At 39.9% G+C, this 23725-nt stretch overlaps 1 protein-coding gene and 1 non-coding gene across 10 annotated transcripts in view; one reads left to right on the forward strand and one right to left on the reverse strand.

Moving 5' to 3' along the window:
• ASCC1 (activating signal cointegrator 1 complex subunit 1) overlaps positions 1-23725 on the reverse strand; it is a 165498-nt gene that overhangs the window by 76993 nt on the left and 64780 nt on the right. The gene's annotated exons all lie outside the window — the stretch shown is intronic.
• Positions 14549-14680, forward strand: LOC135274078 (small nucleolar RNA SNORA36 family). The gene has a single exon (XR_010341889.1). It is a non-coding gene; the product is annotated as a small nucleolar RNA SNORA36 family (small nucleolar RNA).

The raw sequence follows: 23725 nt of genomic DNA on the forward strand, positions 1-23725 counted from the left end.
CTCAGGAGGCTGATGCAGAAGAATTGCTTGAACCCAGAAGGCGGAGGTTGCAGTGAGTGGAGATCATGCCACTGCACTCCAGCCTGGGCAACAGAGTGAGACTCTGTCTCCAAAAAAAAAAAAAAAAAGAATGCAGTTAGTTGTATCCATTCCTTGCAATACACACAGAATAAGCTCCAAATCAGAGACCAAAATGTAAAAAAATGAAATTACACAAGTATCAAAAGAAAACATTAGTGAATTCCTCTTTAACCTGAATAGGAAAAGACCTTCAACTAATACTAGAAATCAAGATGCAATAAGAGAAAAGACAGATACATGTAACTACTTTGAAATAAAAAAACTTGGGAGGCCAAGCCAGGAGAACTGCTTGAAGCCATATGAGTCTGAGACCAGCCTGGGCAACAAACCCACCTCTACAAAAAGTTGAAACATAAAAAAAAATTAGGTGGTTATGGTGGCACATGCGTACAGTCCTAGCTACTTGAGAGGTCAAAGAGGAAGATGGCTTGAGGCCAGGAGTTGGAGGGTACAGTGAGCTATGACTGCACCACTGCACTCCTGCCTGGGCGACAGAGTGAGATCCGTCTCGAAAAACAAAAAATAAAAATAAAAAACTTTCATACAGCATAAAAACACCATAAGCAAAGTCAAAAGGAAAACAATACACTAGAAGAAAGTAATTCCCAACACAGATTACAAATACAGGGCTAATATCTCTAATATATAAAGAACCTTTTTTTTAAGTGACAGGGTCTCACTATGGTACCCAGGTTGGCCTCACACTGCTAGGCTCATGTCATCCTCCCGCCACAGCCACCAGAGTAGTTGCAAATATATGTGTGCACCACTGCACCTGGCTTATAAATAACTTTTAAAAACTAAAGAAAAAACTCAAAAGGATATTGAATGATAGGCAAAAGACACAGACACGTCACAAAATATATAAAAATGACTTGAACATGTGGAAAGACATATAATTTCACTCATTCAAAAAATGCAAATTAAAACTACATGAATACTATTTCTCACCCATCAAACTGACAAAAATTCAAAAGCTTGACAATACACTCTATTGGAGATGCTGTAGAGACATGGGCACTTTCATACATTGCTAGCGGAAATGCAAAATAGTACAATCCCTGTGGAGGGAAATTTGGCAATATCTAACAAAACAGTAGACACGTAAATAAGTATTTGCCATCTGACCCAATGCTCTGGACTGAATTGTGTCCCCCCTAAATTCATATGCTGAAGCCCTTCCACCAAATGTAAATGTATTTGGAGACAGGGCCTTTAGGGGATAAAGTTAAAGGAGGCCATAAGGGTGGGGTCCTAATCCAACAGAACTGGTGTCTTCATACAGAAGAAAAAACACCAGGAGTGAGAAAGCACAGAGAAAAGGCTGGATTGGGCAACAACCCCAGAGAAACAGTCATGTGAGGACACAGCAAGCAGGTGGCCATCTGCCAGCCAGGAATAACCTATAGCAGAAAGTAACCCTACCAGCACCTTGACCTTAGTCTTCCAGCTTCTAGAACTAAGAGAAAATTAATTTATATTGCTGAAGCCACCTAGTCTATGGTATTCTATGGCAGCAGCCTGAGTAGATTAATACACCCAACAATCCTACTTCTAGGAATTTATCCTGAAGATACATCAACAATGTAAAATATGGATGCACGAGATTAGATATTACAGCATTACTGCAAAACAGCTAAATGCTTAAGTATAGAATGGTTGAAAACTATGTATAAACACATGTATAAAATGACACAGAGTCATTTTTCAGGACCTATTATTAAATGAGAAAAGCAAAGTGCAGGACTGAGCAGGGTGGCTCACACCTATAACCCCAGCCCTTCGGGAGGCCAAGGTGGGCAGATCACTTAAGACCAGCCTGGGCAACATGGCAAAACCCCATCTCCACAAGAAATAACAAAAATTAGCTGGGCATGGTAACACAGGGGTGCCTGTAGTTTCAGCTACTTGGGAGGCTGAGGTGGGAGGATCACTTGAGTCCTAGAGGTTAAGGCTGCAATGAGCCATGATAGTGCCACTGCACTCCAGCCTGAGCAACAGAGCAAGACCCTGTCTCAAAAAAAAAAAGGCAAGTTCAGAAGAGCTTCTATACTTTGCTAGCATTTGTTTAAGAAAGAAGGGAAAATAAGAAAACATATTAATATATATATGCTTATTTTTACAAAAACAAACACAGGACAAATAAACCAGAGAACAATGATATTGGTCACAATAAGGGTGAAGGAGAAAAGGGCAGAAGGAATACAAGAACGTATGACACCTCTGGGTATGTATACCTCTTACATGGTCTTGACTTTTGGAAGCACGTTGATAGTCTACATATTCAAACATAAAATAAAATTAACAAGTATGGGAAGGGGAAAGAAACCTAAATTTGAAAGTAAACTAAAAATAAGCCCAACTGTTAGTTTAAATGAATACCAAATCGACACTAGAGAGGGTTAAAAAAGAATCAGCAAATACAAGGCCAGGTGCAGCAGCTCACGCCTATAAACCCAGCACTTTGGGAGGCTGAGGCAGGCGAATGAGGTCAGGAGTTCGAGACCAGCCTGGCCAACATGGCAAAACCCCATCTCTAATAAAAATACAAAAATCAGCCAGGTGTGGTGGCACACCCATCTATAATCCCAGCTACTTGGGAGACTGAGGCAGGAGAAATTGCTTGAATCTGTGAGGCGGAGGTTGCAATTAGTCAAGATCACACCACTGCACTCCAGCCTGGGGAACAGAGTGAGACTCTGTCTCAAAAACAAAAAAAAACAAAAAAACTCACAATATTTGACTTCATATCATAGTTTTGGGTAGGGTTAGGGGGAGGACTGCAAACAAATCCTCTATTTTATTTGGTTTATTCTTGTAGAGGTATAGGCAAAGCAAATCCAAACTATTTTAGAGGTATTATGGGACTGAGCAAATGAGTAAAGGTGTTGATGAAGCTAGAAGCCAGGGTTCTTGCTGTGGAAGGAGGGACATACTAATATGAAATAGGGAAAAGCAAGAAAGAACCCTGTGGGGATGGACTGAAATCGGAGCTATCTGTGTGAACTCTTGATTTCTAAAATATGTACATATATGAATAGGTGCCCATGTATATGCATGTATACGTATGTTGTATGTCTGTGTGTATGTGTGTGTGTATGTCTGTGTGTGTGTGTTTGCACATATTTCCTAGATCTGCCACACTGAAAGAACGTAAAAGCAGACATCCCGAATATACGTGGCACCCACGTCTGGCTCTAACACCACCTCCCACTAAAAAGAATCAGGGCTCCTTGGAGAAATGTCTGATTCCAGGGCTGGAACAGCAAAGTAAAAGATAAGCCTGGAACAGCTTTTTATGCCAGAAAGTATGGGAAGGAAAAAAAAAAAAAAAAGGAGGCGGGGAGTAGGTATGTCACCAACACAAGACCCAGCTTGAAGGAATACCCACTGATTAAATCAGGGACAGTTTGAGCACCAAAATAATTAATAAGTGTAACAAACTACTGAAAAAATAAAAATGTATGATTCTGTATCAATGACTGATAAACTGATAGACAAGAACAGAGAATTGTTTCTTACAGTAGCATACCATATGCCAACTGAGAAACAGAGAAAATTGGAAAGTCATAATTTTGTAACTATAATAGCAAACTTCATGGCTAGGCATGGTGCCTTATGCCTATAATCCCAGCATTTTGGGAACCCGAGGCGAGCAGCTCGCCTGAGGTCAGGAGTTCAAAACCAACCTGGCCAAACATGGTGAAACCTCATTTCTACTAAAAATACAAAAATTAGCTGGGCGTGGTGTCACGCACCTGTAAAAAAAAAAAATCCAGGCAAGAACTATTAAAGGATGTTAAATCTAAGGAGAAATTTTGTTGAGGAGTAGAATATTTGCATAGTCTTAAAATGTCCCTTTACAGGTTGCTTATCGGTTCAAGGGTAAAAATATAGTAACTATAAAGAAACTAATCAACACTGACTGGATAGTGCCAAAATTAACATCACCAACAAGGGGCACTGTATACTCTGAGAAGGATACAGTAAAATGCTCCATCCAGGAATGCCTAAATCTACTCATAAGGAAAGTCCAGACAGATAAAAAATGAGAAGCATTATGTTTAAAAAGTCAATGTCAAGAAAGACAAAGAGCTGAGTGTGGTGCCTGTAATTCTGGCTACTCAGGAGGCTGGGGTGGGAGGATCCCCTGAGTCCAGGAGTTCAAGGTGCAGTGGTGTTTGCACCACCACGCCACAGCCTGGATAACAGCAGAGCAAGACTCCATCTCAAAAAAAAGAAGACAGACAGACAAAGAAACCCTGTGGAAACGTTCCAGATTCAAGGAAGCTAGAAACATGACAATTAAATACAACACCTAATCCTAGACGGAATCCTAAACTAGAGGGGGAAAATTCTACAAAGGATATTGCTGGATTAAGTGACAAAATTTGAATGTGGATGATAAATAAAACTATCAATGTTAAATGTACTGAGGTTGAGAACTATAAGATTATTATGCATAAAAAAATTGCCAGACACAGTGGTGCATGCCTATAGTCTCATCTACTCAAGAAGCTGAGGCAGGGGGGACAGCTTGAGACCAGGAGTCCAAAACTAGCCTGGACAACATAGCAAGATCCCATTCCCCCAATATTTTTAATTAAAAGATTTTGAAATATTTAGGATTAAAGGGCTATGACAAGTGCAACTCACTCTAAAGCAGTTCAGAGAGAAAGAAAAAAATGAATACTAAAACATATAGTGAAATATTAACAATACGTAAATCTGAGTAAAGGATACTATTCTTTGTCTTCAACTTTTCCGTGAGTTTAAAACTATTTCCTGTACAAATTCTCTATTGGTGCTATAACAAATTACCACAAACTTAGTGGCTTATAACAATACAAACTTATCCTACCATCTTCTGGAGGTCAGAAGTCTAACAGGAGTCATCAGGACTGCATTCCTTGTGAGGATGCAGGGCAAATCATTTCCTTGACCTTTCTAGCTTCTAGAGGCTACCTGAATGTCTTGGCTTAGAGTACCTCACTCCAATCTCCACTTTAAACGTCACATCTTCTCTGACTCTGACCTTCCTGACTCCCTCTTTTTCTTTTCTTTTTTTTTTTCCTGAGACAGAGTCTTGCTCTGTCTCCCAGGCTGGAGTGCAATGGCAAGACCTCGGCTCACTGCAACCTCCGCCTCGCAGGTTCAAGCGATTCTCCTGCCTCAGCCTCCAAGTAGCTGGGATTACTGACACCTGCCACCACATCCAGCTAATTTTTATATTTTTAGTAGAGATGGGGTTTCACCATGTTGACCAGGTTGATCTGAAACTCCTGACCTCAAGTGATCTGCCTGCCTCGGCCTCCCAAAGTGCTGGGATTACAGGCGTGAGCTACTGTACCCGCCCGACTCCCTCTTATAAAGACCCTTGCGAATAAAATGGGATCGCCTGACAGATGCAGGATAATTCCCCATCTCAAGATCCTCAGCTTAATCACATCTCAAAGCCTCTTTTGCCATGAAAGGTAATAGTTACTGGTTTTGGGGTTAGGATGTGACCATCTTTGAGGGCCATCATTCTGCCTGTCACATGCCCCCTTCCCAAAATGTTTTTTAAGGCATCTTTGGGGAAGTACACTTCGGTGATAGAACTAAAGAAAACTAAGGATATAATTACTGTAAAAGCTGGGACAGCGGTTACCCTTCAGGGGAAGAAGATAGAGTCAAGAGAAAGAAGTCTGGGGTGCTGATAAGGTTGTATCTCCAGCCTACATGGTGGTTATAAAAGCATCCATTTGTTCTGTATTGTCTTCTGATGTGTGTTACATTTAACAATTTTAAAGTTTTTTTTTTTAGAAAAACTCTAAATACAAAGAAAAGAGGAAACTTTTTAAGGTTTTATAGATGTTGGGGTTTTTTTTTCTTTTGTAGAGACAGGGTTGCGCTATGTTGACAAGGCTGGTCTTGAACTCCTGGCCTCAAGTGATCCACTGACCTCAGCCTCCCAAAGCACTGGGATTACAGGCATGAGCCACTGCACCTGGTCCAATGTTGGGACTTTTTTTATTTTTTTGAGACAGAGTCTTGCTCTGTCTCCAGGTTGGAGTGCAGTAAGCCAAGATTGGCACCATCTTGGCTCACTGCAAACTCCATCTCCTGGGTTCAAGCGATTCCCCTGCCTCAGTCTCCCAAGCAGTACAGACACATGCCACCACACCCAGCTAATTTTTCGTATTTTAGTAGAGAGAGGATTTCACCATGTTGGCCAGAATGGTCTCGAACTCCTGACCTCATGATCCACCCGCCTTGGCCTCCCAAAGTGCTGGAATTACAGACATGAGCACCCAGCAGGGGCTTTTTGAGATGAAGTCTCACTCTGTCATTCAGGCTGGAGTGCAGTGGCCCAATCTCTGCTCACTGCAACCTCTACCTCTTGGGTTCAAGTGATTCTTCTGCCTCAGCCTCCCAAGTAGCTGGGATTACAGGCACGTGCCACCATGCCCGGCTAACTTTTGTATTTTTAGTAGAGACAGGGTTTCACCATGTTGGTCAGGCTGGTCTTGAACTCCTGACCTCATGATCCGCTCCTTCAGCCTCCCAAAGTGCTGGGATCACAGGCATGAACCATTGCACCTGGCCGTTGGGACTTTTTAAAGGTAATTACACTAGTTCCTCTAAAATAACTACATATATATATATATATATGTTTGATATATATGTATTTTATATTGTTTTACATATTATATATATGTATTATATATATATATACACATAGTGACTAGAGAGAGAAAAACAAGGGAAAGAAATGCCCTGTGACTGGCATGCCAAATCAAGACTTAACAAGTAGAGCCAGACTGAATTCTAAAGGCCTGAAAGTGTACATAAGTACCTTTCTGGATGTGGAAATGACTAGCAAACATAAGAGGAACATGGGCTAATGGTTTAAAATTCCCTTTTCTTTCTCTTTATTCTTCAACCTTTTCTTGCATAAATTTGCCCTAATACCCAACTAAAAAAAGGAAGTTCTACAACTTTGCTTTCCTTACCTTACCCTTTGGGAGCCTAGCACTCTAGTCAACTTGAGTTTACTTGCCAAGAAAACACTGAGTACTGGAAAACAAAACACACACAAGGCAATGGAGCAGGACAAGGAACAGACGGGACACCTAAGGGTCACACAACCGAAAGTCCTTTTGGAATTCTGAGTCATAAGGGTTCAAATAATCCTTAACTCTACTGGAAACTATATAATTTACAAGTAACCCTACTGGACAATCTTTTTTTTTTTACCTTATCCTCTCGCTCCGCCCCACAATCTTTTAATGAATGGAGAAACGCTCTAAATTCTGCCCTACCTCACAATGCCGTCTACCAAAAGAAACTTTTCTCTTACTGAATTATCTAAATTTAATTTGGAACCAAACAATCTTCAAGGCAATGGCATAAATCTCTACAGCCATTGTTTTTGTTTGCTCAGAACATATTATATTCCCGCCACAAGCCCATTCACTGAGATGAATGAAGACCGACCAACATCAAATTCTTTACTGCAGGGGTTTAATTACACTGGGCTCTGCTCCAAGTTCGCCATTACTTGGAGCTAGAACTGTCTTATTCCATTAGGTTGGCCACCCAGGCTGGCGCCTGAAAGTTCTAATGGTATTGACCTTCCACCCAACAGGGAGAAGCAAAGGGTGAAGTAACAGGAATTTCCTGGGGCAGTTTTGTCTATGAAAATAAATGTGTTTCTTTATGGCTAAGTCACAGCATCACTGAGCCTCAGTTTCTTTCTTGTTAAATAAGGCCTCATCCATGCATGCAAAAACTTCCTCTAAAGAAACTTATGTACAAGCCTAAGTCACAGTTCACCAAGTTCAAGGTCATGTCCTGACTCATCAGTCCTGGGTTCAAGACCCTAGCCCTCTCATTCAAACTGCAGCTCATGATTTACCACTAGCAATCACCACATCATCACAGGCCCTTCACTGGTATCACTTTTAATCCAGCACCCTGGGCCCAACTGGGACAGAACTGCTAATAATACTATCAGCAGGAACAACTAACAAGATATAACAAAATCTAAAGATGTCAAGCTTGGGGAAAAGGTCAGTAGAAAGCAGTATGGATTAGCCCACCAGGAAGCATTTTCTGCTTTCTTAAAACTCAACCATCCTAGCCAGGCATTGTGGCTCACGCCTGTAATCCAGCACTTTGGGAGGCCAAGGCAGGCAGATCACAAGGCCAGGAGTTCGAGACCAGCCTGACCAACATGGTGAAAACTCATCTCTACTAAAAAATACAAAAATTAGCCAGGCGTGGTGGCATGCACCTATAATCCCAGCTACTCAGGAGGCTGAGGCAGGAGAATCGCTTGAACCTGGGACGCAGGGGTTGCAGTGAGCCGAGATCGTGCCACTGCACTCCAGCCTGGGTGACACAGTGAGACTCTGTCTCAAAACAACAACAACAAAACTCAACCATCCTTTCCATGAGATGGGATATAACACAGGTGTAACTGCCAGAGCTGTCAACAGGTAGAAGGGAGGCCTCTCTCCAGACACAGACCTGTAAGCTCATGTTCCACTACATGATAGTGAATAATCTGATCCAAATGTGTAGCATTCAGAATGTAAATAATTTATAACCCTCTGCCTTGATGGTACATGCCAACTGCCAGAAACAAAAAATAATTCTCAAATTATCTTCACATATATCATCTTTTAGGAACTCCAGGTATAACAAAGGTTTGTACCTTATAAAAAAAGGCCTTTAACCTGGACTAGATAGTCTAGGGTTCTAATTCCAACTCTGTCACAAACCAGGTGTAATTAGGCAAGTCATGTCACTTCTCTAGGCCTCAGCTTCCTCCTCTGTAAAATAAGGGAGGCGGCCTGGCTTACCTGTAAGTCAAAGGTCCTATAAACTTTTTACACGTTTCCACAAAACCTAAATAATCACCTGCTAACAAAATAGATTATGTGTGAGGGATCTACCAATTCACTTTCTGATACTCTATGCAAAGAAAAAGAGGAAATATGCATACTTCCCCTATACTCGTTGTATTTTCTTTCTTTTTTTTATAGCCAAATCCTGTAAAATTGCTCTGGGCAGGTGATAATGAAATTCATTCATATAAAGAAGTTATTCAAATAAGGCAAAGTGGTGAAAAGAGCATTTGGCTTTGAAACCAGATAGGCCTATGCTCAAATTCTACCACTTATCAGCAGCATGACCCTAGGTGAGTTACTCAGTTGCTCTGAAGCTTAATTTCATCATCTATAAAACAGACAATACTTCTATCTCAGGTTTGCTCTGAGGATTAAATGAAACACATGTAAAGTCTCTGGCACACGGTAGTATAGAATAAACACAAGCTTCCCCCTCTTCCTTTTTATATGACTATGCAGCACTAGACAAATGCCATCTTTGCTCTCCCTTTTAAAGCAGCACTGGAAGCTAAATTAGGCTTTGCTGAGTCATTTCCATTATTCTTTAAGAATGTTCCGAAAAGCTAACTTTGATTGGCAAGTCACTATGTGTTATTAATGAAATACTGTGTTAAGCTATATAAGCTTCAGAAAAAAAGGGTTTTGATTCTCCTGGCTTATAAATTCTATTTATTCATACATAATTACAAGAAAATGGAGAGGTTCTTAAAATGCGGACAAATATTCAAGCATCGGCTTTTATACTGACCAGAGAAAAGAACTTCTCATGTATTGTCTAAAGATCTTTACCTATTAAAGAGGAGTGAAGACCATCTCCCCTCACTAAAGGATGTACCACCCTACTTATCTTAGATGAGCACAAAGAATCCTTCAGCCTACTCTTCTAAAAGCTTCACTATTCCTCCTTAGTTACTTGAAAGCACTAGTTAGCAAGGCAACTACTCAACTTACATTTATTCCCAAAGACAGACCGTGGGCCCTCTAACGTTTGTGATGGGTTAATAGTGAAGAGAGATCTGCTGCTGCTTCTTAATGCCATTCCTTCCCTCCCTCCATATTGTAACCCATGGGATTATTACTAGTCTTATTTGGTACAGCAGTAATTATAACAACTGTAACAACAATAACGCTTATTCAGCACTAACTATGTGCCATGCGTGCTCTGCTCCAAACACCTTAAACTTATTATTTACTCTTCATATCAACACTGTAAAATAAATACTATTTTTCCCACTTTAGAGCAGAACTCTGAAATATCTCTGGAATATATCCCTTCCTAAATATGCCACAGACCCTAGTCTTCTTTTAATAGACAGTTGGTACCTGCCTTGGAGCCCAACTCCCTACCGCTCAAGGCATCCTCCATACTACCTTCAATTATTATTCTACAGTGCAAAGTTCATCACAGTCCTTGCTTAAAATCTTAACTAATTTGTTTCTTTCTTTCCTTTGGAAACAGGGTCTCGCTCTGTCACCCAGGCTACAGTGCAGTGGCACGATCATGGCTACTGTAGACTCGACCTCTGGACTCAAGAAATCCTCCTCCCACGTCAGCCTCCCAAGTAGCTGGGACCGCAGGTACACAACACAATGCCTGGCTAATTTATTTATTTTTTGTAGACATGGAGTTTCATCACGTTGCTCAGGCTGGTTTCAAACTCTTGGACTCAAGAGATCCTCCCACCTCAGTCTCCCAAAGTGCTAAGATTACAGGTGTGAGCCACCATGCCCAGCCTTAATTCTTTTCTTACTATCTATAGGATTTTACATTCAAAATCCTTAATCCACACAAGAACTTTCACAACTGGAGTGCCATGTAATTTCTACTCTTAACTCCTACCTCTTCCTTATTCTACCTCTTTCTAGGTACCAGCCTTAACAAATTCCTCACTCTCCTCACAAATGACATTTCCTCTGCCCAGAATGCTCCCTGCCCCCACTTGCCTGCCTGGCACAAACTCCTGTCTCTTCAAGGCTGTTCAATTGTCAGCTCCCTTATCAAGCCTTCTCCAACCACTACAGAATTTCTCCTCTGGGTACCCACTGCACTTATCTAGTATCACTTATCTCACAACACTATTTCTGGAAGAAGTCTATTTCTCACCCCCTAGAGTATGGGATCCTTAAGAGCACAGTCCATTGTTGGTACATAATACATATGTCCTATATATTATGTCTACCTGGTATGAAGTAGACATTTAAAAAACAGTGCATGAATCAATCAGACACAAAAACTTGTTCAAAACTACCATCTCAACTGAAATGAGACAATATATATGAATCTTGTACATATTTCCTTTTCTTATTTTCCTACCCAACATCAGAACTCAGGGGGTTTTACAATTTTCCTTACAACCAAAGACAGCTATCCCATCTTCATTCTAAATTAGTTCAAAAGATAAAACTAAAAATCCTGCAACTCCCCTTATATGTGAAAAATCCTAAATTATACACTAAAGCTTTTACATAAACATTTTCTTCTTCAGTGACTAACACTAACTGGAAAAAAAATCCTGCCTGAGGGACTTGGGGGAATGCAGACCCATTACCCATTCTGCCCAGTATAAGCCCTCATGCTACAATATGAGCAGAATTATGTAGTTTCTGCAACTATAACCTATTCAGGTTCTCTAGGCAGCCTGAGAAATCCCCTGTTGCTTCAGATGGATCCATAAGCCTTCAAATGTTCCAGTGCACATGGTTTTGAATTACTGTTTTTCATTACTGATGTGCTTTCTACTGGACCCTGCTGTGAGATAAAGTGGAATTACAGCAGCATTACTAGGCTAAAGAATGATTGAAAGATATACAGGGTTGTAATATACTTCTTGAACTTGTAGGCAGGGAGACATCTTTGAATCTTAATGCAAGAGAGGAAAGAGTGAAAAAATAAGGTGCAGCTTATCTGCAGATCACACAGATGAAGAATACCTTGCCCATGTCTGTGAGCAGCTAAATCCTACATTAAATACTCAGGCTTAGGGAACTGAAGCACAGGGATGATAGTGATGTCTGCAGTCAAACAATATTTCTTACATAACTGATAAACACAAAGGTAATTTCAGGGAATACTATCCTGAAACGTAAATTCAGTTTCCTTGAAGAGCCATGAGTGACGTCAAGGAAAAGTGTGCTACCAAACAAAGAGGAAAAAGAGGCTGACTGTTTTAAAGGAAGAAACAATTATGTTCAAGGAAGGGTGGTAAGAAGGACAGAATGAGACCTGAGAGTAGAAAAGTTGCCTGTTGTACCAAAAATGTGACCTTCACAACAACATTTAACAATGAAAATTAATAGCTCTGATCGAATTATCAGACTGACCCCTGATGACCTTTTACCCTGGTATAAAGGTTGTAGGTAGAACCTGTGGCTGTGATAATGTATCAATCCCTATGAATAATATTATGCCATATGGTACACCTGACTTTAAGAGAGAGAGATTGTCCCAATGAGCATAATCTACACATGAGCTGTTTAAAAAGCTAAGTCTTTGGCTGGTGGCAGAAGTCAGATCTGACACATAAGAAGGACTTGATGAAGCCAGAGCAGCCATGTATCAAGGAAACGGCGCCTTCAGACCTACAGACACAGGGATCTGAATTCTGCTAACAACCTGAATGAACTTGAAAGTTGATTCTTCCCAGGAGCCTCCAGATGAGATACCAGCACGGTCAACATCTTGATTTTGGCCTTATGAGACCCTAAGCAGAGAACCCAGTCCAGCCCACTAGGTATTCTGACCTACAGAACTACGAAACTACTAGAGAACTGTGAGATGATACATGGGTGTGGTTTTAGGCTAAGATTGTAGTAATTTATTACATAGCAATAGAAAACTCATAAGGTAGGGTAAAATGATAACCTGATTTTTAACAGAATCTTTCATATCAGAGATCCCAAAAGCACTTGATGTATTTGACATGAGCTGTAAAAAAGAATAAATTCACCTTCTCAAAAAAAAAAAAAAAAACATTAATACCAATTTTTTTCAGAAGATGAAGTCTCACTTTTAGTCCTGAATCAGGACTGAAGGCAGATATGCTAATGAACATGTCCTTAGATAATATCTGATCCATATATTTATTTTGAACAGTTCAGGAATAGCATATGATTTGGAGTTGAACAATAACCCAAGCACAAGTAGAAAGCTGTGCTGCTCCCTTTTTTTTTTTTTTCTGAGATAGGATCTTGCTTTGTTGTACAGGCTGGCTAATTTTTGTATGTTTTGCAGAGACAAGTTTTCACCATGCTGCCCAGGCTGGTCTCAAACTCTTGGGCTCAAGTGATTCAACTGCCTTAGCCTCTCAAAGGGCTGAGTCTTCAGATGTGAGCCACTGGGCCTGGCCTATTGCTCTTTTTTAAACCCTCAAACACTGTGCAAATTACTACCGAACTGTAGTCAAGGCTGTTCCCACTTAAGAATGCCTGCTGAAAGATTGGTATAGTTGGTTAGCAAGCAACCATCAAAATGTCTTCAATTTCAACAAGATATTTTTTTCCCACTCAAGTAACTTTTCCTCAGTGACTCCCAGGAGTGTCAACTATTTGTTCTATTGGATTGCATAAATCAGAGCAGATACTAGATCCTACACTTTGTATCACTGCTCTATTTAACACTGTGACATCCACTAGCTGTGGCACCTGAGGCAAGCTACTCTCTCTAAGCTTCCATTCCTTCATCAGCAAAATGAGATATAAATACCTACCTCATAGGGAGGGACCGAAGATTAAACAAAATGAACATAGGAGGCATTTAGAACACTGTCTAGTAAAATGAGAAGCTCAATAAATATTTGCTATTTTACATATCACTCAATTATCAATTGAATGAATAAAAATACAAAATTAGCTGGGCATGGTGGCACACACCTATAATTCTAGCTACCCAGGAGGCTGAGGTATGAGAATTGCTTGAACCCAGGGGGCAGAGGTTGCAGTGAACCAAGGTTGTGCCACTGCACCCCAGCCTGGGCAATAGAGTAAGATGCTACCTTAAAAAAAAAAAAACAAAAAAAAAGAACTAATTGGAACGTCAAGAGATTAAAAATAAAAGAGCTGCCCAGGCACGGTGGATCACGCCTGTAATCCCAGCACTTTGGTAGGTCTACACTCAGATCACTGAGGCCAGGAGTTTGACACCAGTCTCACAAACATGGTGAAACCCTGTCTCCACTAAAAATACAAAAATCAGCCAGGTGTGATGGCACGTGCCTATAATCCCAGCTACTCGGGTGGCTGAGGCACTAGAATCACTTGAACCCAGGAGGCGGAGGTTACAGTGAGCCGAGATCATGCCACTGCACTCCAGCCTAAGCAACAGAGTAAGACCCTGTCTCAAAATATATATAAAAATAAAAAAGGAAAAATGGTAATTCCATCAAATGGGATTAACAACAGATCAGACACTTCAAAAAAAAAAAAAATCAGTGAACTTGAAGACACAGCTATAGAAACTATACAATCTGAAGCAGACTGGGTGATGGGATCAGTCATACCCAAACCTCAGCATTACATAATATATCCATGTAACAACCTGCACATGTACTCCCTGAATTTAAAATAGAAGCTGATTCCAAAGTGCCAAGTTTAGTTCAGGGCAGCTTCCCTGTTCTGTTAACTAAACTTTGGGACATTGAAATGGGATATGGGAGAAGAATGGTTAGAAAATATTATTCTATTCATTTGCCTCTCAGCTTACAAAAATGCCTGCTTGGGTCTAGTATATCAACAGTTAAAGATGACCAGAAGAGACAGGACTGAAGAGGCTGAAGACTTACTGAGCTTGAACTAACAGACAAGTTACATTCAGTTTTAGGACTTGAACTAACAGACAAGTTACATTAAGTTTTAGGAAGTTGGGTCTGATGAGCTAAAATAAAAAGAAACAATTATTTTCATACATGGCTACTTTTCAGAAATAAAATAAAAACAAAATAGAAGCTGAAATTTGTTTAAAAAAAGAAGATAAACTGATTTTTAACATTATAAAACAGGAAAAATAAAAATTCTAAATAAATATTTAATTTTATTTCTTTTTTTTTCATAAACCATATAAGAGACTTAAGGATTATTTAACTATTTTTGAAAAACTGAAGCAGGAAAAATGTCTGGTCAGAATCTCAGTAACTTGTGTACCAATATCAAGCAATTTTTTTTTTTGAGACGGTCTCATTCTATTCCCCAAGCTGTTCCCCAAGAGACACCACCTGGGCTCACTGCAACCTCCACCTCCCAGGTTCAAGTGATTCTCGTGCCTCAGCCTCCCAAATAGCTGTGCTTATAGACATGTGCCACCGCACCCAGCTAATTTTTGTATCTTTAGTAGAGATGGGGTTTCACCATGTTGGCAGACTGGTCTCAAACTCCTGAAAAGTGATCCACTCACCTCGGCCTCCCAAAGTGCTGGGATTACAGGTGTGAGCCACCGTGCCCAGCCTCAAGTATTCTGATACACATGTAATCAGAGTTCCAGAAGGAAAAGAGAAAAAAGGAAAGAAAAGACATTCGAGAAAATAATGGCTGAAAATTATACAAAACAGGAGTGAAACAGCAAGACAGCAGACTAGGAAGCTCTAGGCCCTCATTCCCCCAAAGACATATCAAATAACAACATACGGATCAAAGTAGCATTGGGAAAACCCTAAAAACCAGTTAAGAAGTTGCAGGAATCAAACATACACCTAAGCATGAAAAGGTCACACTTCAAAGTGGCAGAAAATGTTGTGGCATTTTTATTCATCCTTGCCCCACTCAATCTGTCCCACCTTGTCCCACCAATGAGAATAAGCTGCCCAGTTTCCAGCTCCTCCCTCAGGATGGAAGCAAAAATAGAACTAGCTTCAATGTTCTGGCTTGTCTGGGGTAGCCTGAGGGGCTGGTTTCTGGTGGCATAGTGTGGATATCAGCTGGAGGCCACTGAAAGCAGTAGCAGGCACATGGCAGGGTGAGAGAGTGCAGATCATGAGTAACTGGGACAAAAGGATTGCTGGCAGAGGAATATAATAGACCACCTAATGGTCCAAGAATAAGCAGGGGTGAGACTCAGTGAAATTAGAGCATTTAAAAGCAGCTACATATACAGGGGAACTTTAAAAAAAAAAAAAAAAAGCCCACACTATGATCTAGGCATGGTGGCCCATGCCTGTAGTCCCAGCTACTTGGGAGGCTGAGGCACAAGGATCACTTGAGCCCAGGAGTTCAAGGCTACAGTGAGCCATGAATGTGTCACTGCACTCCAGCCTGGATGAGAGTAAGGCCCAGTGTTTAAAAATTGTGTTTAATAAAAAAATAAATGGCACAGGCACAGGCCCAAGGAAGACACATCCCCAGAAAAGGTTTGAGAGGACTCTGGGATAATCTGAGATAATTTTTTTATATTACCAAAAGAATTAAGCACAACAGTATCTTATAAGTCCTTGAAAAAAGAAAAATTCATAAATCTGTACCAATAAAAATTAGATAAATTACAAAGTAAGGGGAGAAGGTAGGTCTCCTGCTTATAGTAGGATGTAGAAAGCTAACTACTAAATGCGGAGAGAATGCTTTAGAGTTGGAAAATGATCAATTTGCAATGATCATGGTTAAAGATTGGATCAGGCAAGAATCATCAATGGAGGCAGAACCCAAGGAGAGATGTTAATGAGGAATAGGATATTTTCAGTCTTTAAGTATCTCTCTGAGGATTGCTTATTAGTTGCAAGACAAAAATGAAATGCAGTCATTACACTTAGGAGAAATTGGGTAGCATTCTGATTCAAGTATAACATCACCTATGTAAGGCAGATGCAGATTACATGCCCCCAGATGTGACAGCCTGAGGACACAACATTACCTATATAGTACTCTGACTGAGAAAGTGCAACTTAAAGCTAAACACAAGGAAACATAAGAAAAACACAAAATAAAGAATGCTCTTGAGGCTGGGCATGGTGGCTCACACCTGTAATCCTAGCACTTTAGGAGGCCGAAGTGGGTGGATTGCTTGAACTCAGGAGTTTGAGACTAGCCTGGGCAACACAGTGAAATCCCATCTCTACCAAATATACAAACAGTTAGTCGGGCATGATGGTGCATGCCTGTAGTCCCAGCTACTCAGGAGGCTGAGGCGAGAGTATCGCCTGAGCATGGGAGGTTGAGGTTACAGTCAGCCGAGATAGTGCCACCGCACTCCAGCCTGGGCAACAAAGTGAGATCCTGTCTCCAAAAAAAAAAAAAAAAAGGCTAGATACTATATGGGATAAATACAAGGAAAAAAGGCTAAAGAGGACTATATTCTTCAGTATGTCAATAATATAAAATTCAGAAAGAGTATGAAAATGTTCCTACTAAAAGAGGTTGAAGAGACATAAAAACTAAGCTGGGTATGGTGGGTCACATCTACAATTCCAACATTTGGGAGGCTGAGGCCAGAGGATCACTTGAGGCCAGGAGTTTGAGATCCTCCTGGTCAACATAGCAAGACCCTGTCGCTACAAATTAAAAAAAGAGAGAGAAAGAGAGCAAAAAACTAAATGCAATGCCTCATCTTACCCTGGATCTTGTACTGAAGGGGGAAAATATTATAAAGGACAGTATTAGATCTTATGACATTAAAGCTTATACTTTTTTATGGTATATTCCTTATACTATCTTTATACAAATTTTTGTACATTATTTCCAATAAAAGAAATTTTAAAAGGCTGCCAGATAAGAATGACAACAAATTTCTTTCTTTTTTTTTTTTTTTGAGACAGAGCCTCACTCTGTTACCCAGGCTGGAGTGCAGTGGTGTGATCTCAGCTCACTGCAGACTCTGCCTCTCAGGCTCAAGCAATTCTCCCTGCCTCAGCCTCTGGAGTAGCTGAGATTACAGGCACCCGCCACTACACCAAGCTAATTTTTGTAGATATGGGGTTTCTACATGTTGGCCAGGCTTGACTCAAACTCCTGACCTCAAGTGATCCACCTGCTTCGCCCTTCCTAAGTGCTGGGATTACAGGCATGAGCCACTGACCCCAGGCAACAAAAAATTTCTTATTAGAAACTAAACCTGGCCGGGTGTGGTGGCGTGTCATCCCAGCACTTTAGGAGGCTGAAGGAGGTAGACTGCTTGAGCCCAGAAGTTTGAGACCAGCCTGGGCAACATGGCAAAACCCCATCTCTACAAAAATTAGCTAGGCATGGTGGTACACACTTGTAATACAAGCTACTTGGGAGTCTGAGGCAGGAGGATTGCTTCAGCCCGGGAGGTGGAGGTTGTGGTGAGCCAAGATTGCACCACTGCACTCCTGGGTATCTGAGTAAGACTCTGTCTCGGTAAAAAAAATTTTTTTAATAAAAAATAAAAGAAACTATACATGCCAGAAGACAGTGAAATTATGTGTTCACAGTGTTGAAAGAATAAACTATCTACTTAGAATTCTATAACTAGTAAAAATCTTTCAAAAAAGAAGGTGAATTAAAATTTTTTTCAAACAAATAAAAGCTGAGATAAATTATTTCCAGCAGATCTGAACTGTAAGAAATGTTAGGCTGGGCGCGATGGCTCATGCCTGTAATCCCAGCGCTTTGGGAGGGCGAGGTGGGCAGATCACCTGAGGTCAGGAGTTAGAGACCAGCCTGGTCAACATGGTGAAACCCTGTCTCTACTAAAAATACAAAAATTAGCTGGGCATGGTGGCAGGGGCCTGTAATCCCTCCTACTCAGGAGGCTGAGGCAGGAGATCTCTTGAACCTAGGAACCAGAAGGTGCAGTGAGCTGAGATTGCGCCATTGCATTCCAGTCTGGGCGACAGGGCAAGACTCTGTCTCAAAAAAAAGAAATGTTATACTTGTTTTTATAAAGAAGCAAAACAGACAACAACAACAAGAAGACAAAGGCCAGGAGGAGGAATGGATAATATATTGTAAGGTTCTTGCATTAAACATAAGGTGGTGTAATATTACTTGAAGGTAAACTGTGATAAGTCAAAGACATGTATTGTAAACCTTAGAGCACTTATTTAAAAATAAATAAAACAAGTATAGCTAATAAGCCAATATTTTTGATAAAATAAAAAAAAATTTTTAACCCTCCAAAAAAAAAAGAAAGAAAAAAAAATTTCCCTTGGGGGCAGTTGACAAAAAAATTAAAAAGAAAAGAAAATGAATGAATGAATTAATTAATTAATTAAAACTCTCAATCCAGCTGGGCACAGTTGCTCATGCCTGTAATCCCAGCACTTTGGGAGGCCGAGATGGGTGGATCACCTGAGGTCAGGAGTTCGAGACCAGCCTGACCAATAAGGTGAAACCCTGTCTCTACTAAAAAAAAAATACAAAAATTAGCCAGGCATGGTGGCATACACCTATAGTACCAGCTACTCAGGAGGCTGAGACAGAGAATCACTTGAACCCAGGAGGTGGAGGCTGCAGTGAGCTAAGATTGTGCCACTGTACTCTAGCTTGGGTAACAGAGCAAGACTCTGTCTTAAAAAAATAAAACCCTCAATCAAAAAAAAAATGGGATACAAAGAAAAGATAAACAGAACCAAACAAAAAAAGAAAAAAGAAGACCAAAAAAAAAGAATAAAGAAGAGACAAAGAGAAACAAATAATAAAATGGTAGATTTAAACCCACCCATAGTTAGAATTACATTAAATGTAAATGCTCTATCTACTCCAGTTAAAAGGCAGAAATGTCAGGCTGCAATTTAAAAAAAAAAAACAATACCTAACTATACACTGTCAAAAATAAACCTATTTTGAATATAAAGATATAAATATGTTAAAAGTAAAAGGATAGAGATTATAGTGTAAACACTAATGAAAATAAAGTTAGAATGGTTATATTAACATCAAAAAAGTAGACTTCAGAACAAGGAATATTAACAGGAATAGAGAAGGACATTTCATAATTCTAAAAGGATCTTATCAATAAAATGTGAAAAAAAAACTGATAGAACTGAAAAGAGAAATAGATGAATCCACAGTTATAGCTGGAGACTTCAACACTCCTCTCTCAGCAATTAAAAGAACAAGTAGATAGAAAATCAGTATGGATATAGAAGACATAAAGATAACTAACGACCAGTATGACCTTTATAATATTTATAGGACATTGTTATGGACTGTATGTTTGTGCTCCCCTCAAATTCATATGTTAAAACTCTAATCTCCATAGGACAGTATTTGGAGATGGGGTCTTTGTGTGGTAATTAGATCATGAGAGGAGAGCCCTCATGAGGGGATTAGTGTCTCTCTAAGAAGGAAAAGATGGCCAGGCATGGTGGCTCATGTCTGTAATCCTAGCACTTTGGGAGGCTGAGGCGAGTGCATCACCTGAGGTCAGAAGTTAACAGACCAGCCCGGCCAGCATGGCAATACCCCATCTCTACTAAAAATACAAAAATTAGCTGGGCGTGGTGACATGCATTGTAATCCCAGCTACTCAGGAGGCTGAGGCAGAAGAATCGCTTGAATCTGGGAGACAGAGGTTGCAGTGAGCCAAAGATGGCACCACTGCACTCCAGCCTGGATGAGTGTGAGACTGTCTCAAAAAAAAAAAAAAGAAAAAGAAATGCAAAACACATATCTGATAAAGGACATGTATTTAGAACATGCAAGAATTTTTATAACACATAGTAAGAAACAAAAGAAATTAAAAATGAGCAATAGAATACTTTTTTAAAAAAAGGTTAAAATGGCACATTTTAAGTTATGCATATTTCACCAGAAAGGGAAAAGCTAAAATACCATCAACAACAACAAAAATGAACAAAATATTCACAAAGGCAGATACACAAATGGCCAATGAGTATATGAAAAGATGCTTCGCAGCATTAGCTGTGAGAGAAATGTATGTAAAAACCACAATGAGTAAACATGATGAGATGCCCACTAGAGAAGGTTAAATTAAAATAAGATAAACACCACTAAGTGTTGGTAAGAATGTGGAGCAACCTAAACTCTCATCCATCATTTGTGGCAGCGTAAAAGAGGTACAACCACCTTGGGAAAAGATCTGACCATTTCCTATAAAACTAAACATACACCTGCACATGATCCAACAATTACACTACTAAGTATTTACCCAAGAGGTATTATACTGAACACAAAGATTTGTGCATAAATTTATAATGGCCAAAGACTATAAACCATCCAAACATCTACCAGGGTTGAATGGATAAAGTGGTAAATTCATGCAAAGAAATACCACTCAGCAATAAAAAGCAGCAAACTCCTATAACACACAACATGAATGACTCTCAAAAATATTATGTTGAACCAAAAAAAGCCACACAAAAGGCTACATATTATATAATTCCATTCACATAAAATTCTAGAAAAGGGAAACCTAATAGTAACACAAAGTAGATTAGTGGCTGCCTGGAATCAGTGGTAAGAGGTAAGAGGGGAGGGAGTGGGGATCAACTGCAAAGAGGAAACAAATATTTGAGGTTGATGTAAATATTCAATATCCTGTTGTGATGGTTGTTACACTGGTGTATATCTTTATCAAAACTCATCAAGCCATCTTCCTAAACCGAGTGCATTATAATATCATATATAAAGTATCTCATTAAAACTGACTTTTAAAACAGAATGGAAAAAACTGTGAAAAAATTTAAAGTTTACATTCCCTTAACCCATGTTATTCTACCTCTTAGAATTTATCCCAAAGAAACCAGGAGTCAAAGACAAAAAGATGCATGTATAGATGTTCACTGCAGTGTTATTTAACAAAAATAATTTCCTCTAATGTTCCATCAATAAGGAATGATTAAACTAGGGTACATTCATAGAATATTTCAGAGCAATTAAAAATGAGAGTTAGATTCTTATGTATGGACCTGAAATACCGTAAATATTAATTTAAAAGGTAATAACAAAACAGTTTGTTTTGTTGGGGTTTTTTTGGTAGAGACAAGGTCTTAATACATTGCCTAGGCTGAACTCCTGGGCTCAAGCTATCCTCCTGCCTCAGCCTCCTGAGTAGCTGGGGTGCCTGCCACTGCACCTGGAAAATAAATGTATATTACAAATATACATGTATCTTCAAAAAATTTGTGAGCCAAGAGATTTTGTACTAAGAGATGCTTTTTCCTATGCTATTAAGCAAGGGAATGTTGAGATCATCCCTATTTTAGAGATGAGGAAACTCTCAGAGATGTCAAATGAGTTTCAGAGGAGCCCAAAGAACTAAAAACCACAGTCTCTCAAAAAACAACTGCTCTCTCAGTGAACAGGTATATGCTCTTCAAACCTTCTAGAAGAGAACTCACCTAAATTGCGGTCATAAATGCAGAGTACTACTGGAAAAATGCCTACAGGCTTTCATAGCCATCTTTGTGTCATTCTAACATCAAAATGAAACTTACTAAAAATCTCTTCCATATAATGTCGATAATGGGCCGGCCCTTCCTTATTTCTTCTTTAATGCTGTGCTTATTTCCAGCATTATCAGGCCCTCATTTGAAGACAGAAAGGAGGCTACGTTAATATGCAGTCTCCCTGAAAGCAGGAAGGAAGTCCTTTGGACTGATTAAGGCCAGCATGATATTCACAGCGAACAAGCTCATTCCAAATTAAAGCAGTAATTTCAATGTTTGTTCCCTGTCAGCCATGTCAGCAGGCAAAAAAGAAAAGAAAGCAGACTTGCATGCACACACTCAGAAAAAAAAAAGGCTAACTTATCACAATCTACTTGTTTCATACCCAGTATTTGTATCATTCCAAAAAATACATACAATGACTGAGCTTCAACTAGTTCGCATTTACAAGGTAAAATAATTTCAAAACTTACCAGCTTCCACTCCCCCAAAAATTACTGGGCTGTACTGAAACCTTAGCATTCCTGATCTCCTACCCCACCATCCCTTCCCATTGAGAATGAAATCATCTTGTTATGAAATGTTAAGGGGAAAAATGATTTTCTAATGGTTCACTGATATTAATCTCCACATATATGTATTTGCCTTATAGATATGGCCTTATTTAAGCACATAAATGTAAAATTAGTCACTTAAAAATTGGTTTTACAAATACAAAAATCAACCAGGTATGGTTTATTAAACTCATTAAAACTGACCTTTTACAATTACAGGTGGTGAGCACCTATAATACCAGCTACTTGAGAGGCTGAGGCAGGAAATTGCTCGAACCCAGGAGGCAGAGATTGCAGTGGGCGGGGAGCACACCACTGCACTCCCACCTGGGCAACAGAGAAAAACTTTGTCTCAAAAAAAAAACAAAAAACTGTTTTTACAATTCTATACTAAGCTCAGGCCATCTCTTGTATTTGCTCAATCTGAATCTATTCTCCTTCACAGCCCTCTTCATAAACAAGCAATTTTACTAATTCTCATCTCCTACCCCACAAAAGTACTTGGTTTCTAATTAATACTTCTTTTTTTTTTAGACAGTCTCGCTCTGTCACTCAGGCTGGAGTGCAGTGGCATGATCTTGGCTCACTGCAGCCTCTACCTTTTGGGTTCAAGCAATTCTCACACCTCAGCCTCCTGGGTAGCTGGGATTACAGGTGTGCACCACCATGCCCAGCTAATTTTTTTATATTTAGTGGTGATGGGGTTTCGCCATATTGGCCAGGCTGGTCTTGAACTCCTGACCTCAAGTGATCCACCCACCTTGGCCTCCCAAAGTGTTGGGATTACAGGCGTGAGCCGCTGCACTCGGCCTGGTTTCTAATACTTCTAACACTGCATGGACATCTCTCTAACACCTAAGACTATCTTTAGCAATAGGGACCTGATCAAAAACAGAAAAGGAAA

The sequence above is a fragment of the Aotus nancymaae genome, unplaced genomic scaffold (genome assembly GCF_030222135.1).
Source record: "Aotus nancymaae isolate 86718 unplaced genomic scaffold, 86718_ANA_hifiasm-v0.15.2.pri h1tg000010l, whole genome shotgun sequence".
NCBI lineage: Eukaryota > Metazoa > Chordata > Mammalia > Primates > Aotidae > Aotus > Aotus nancymaae.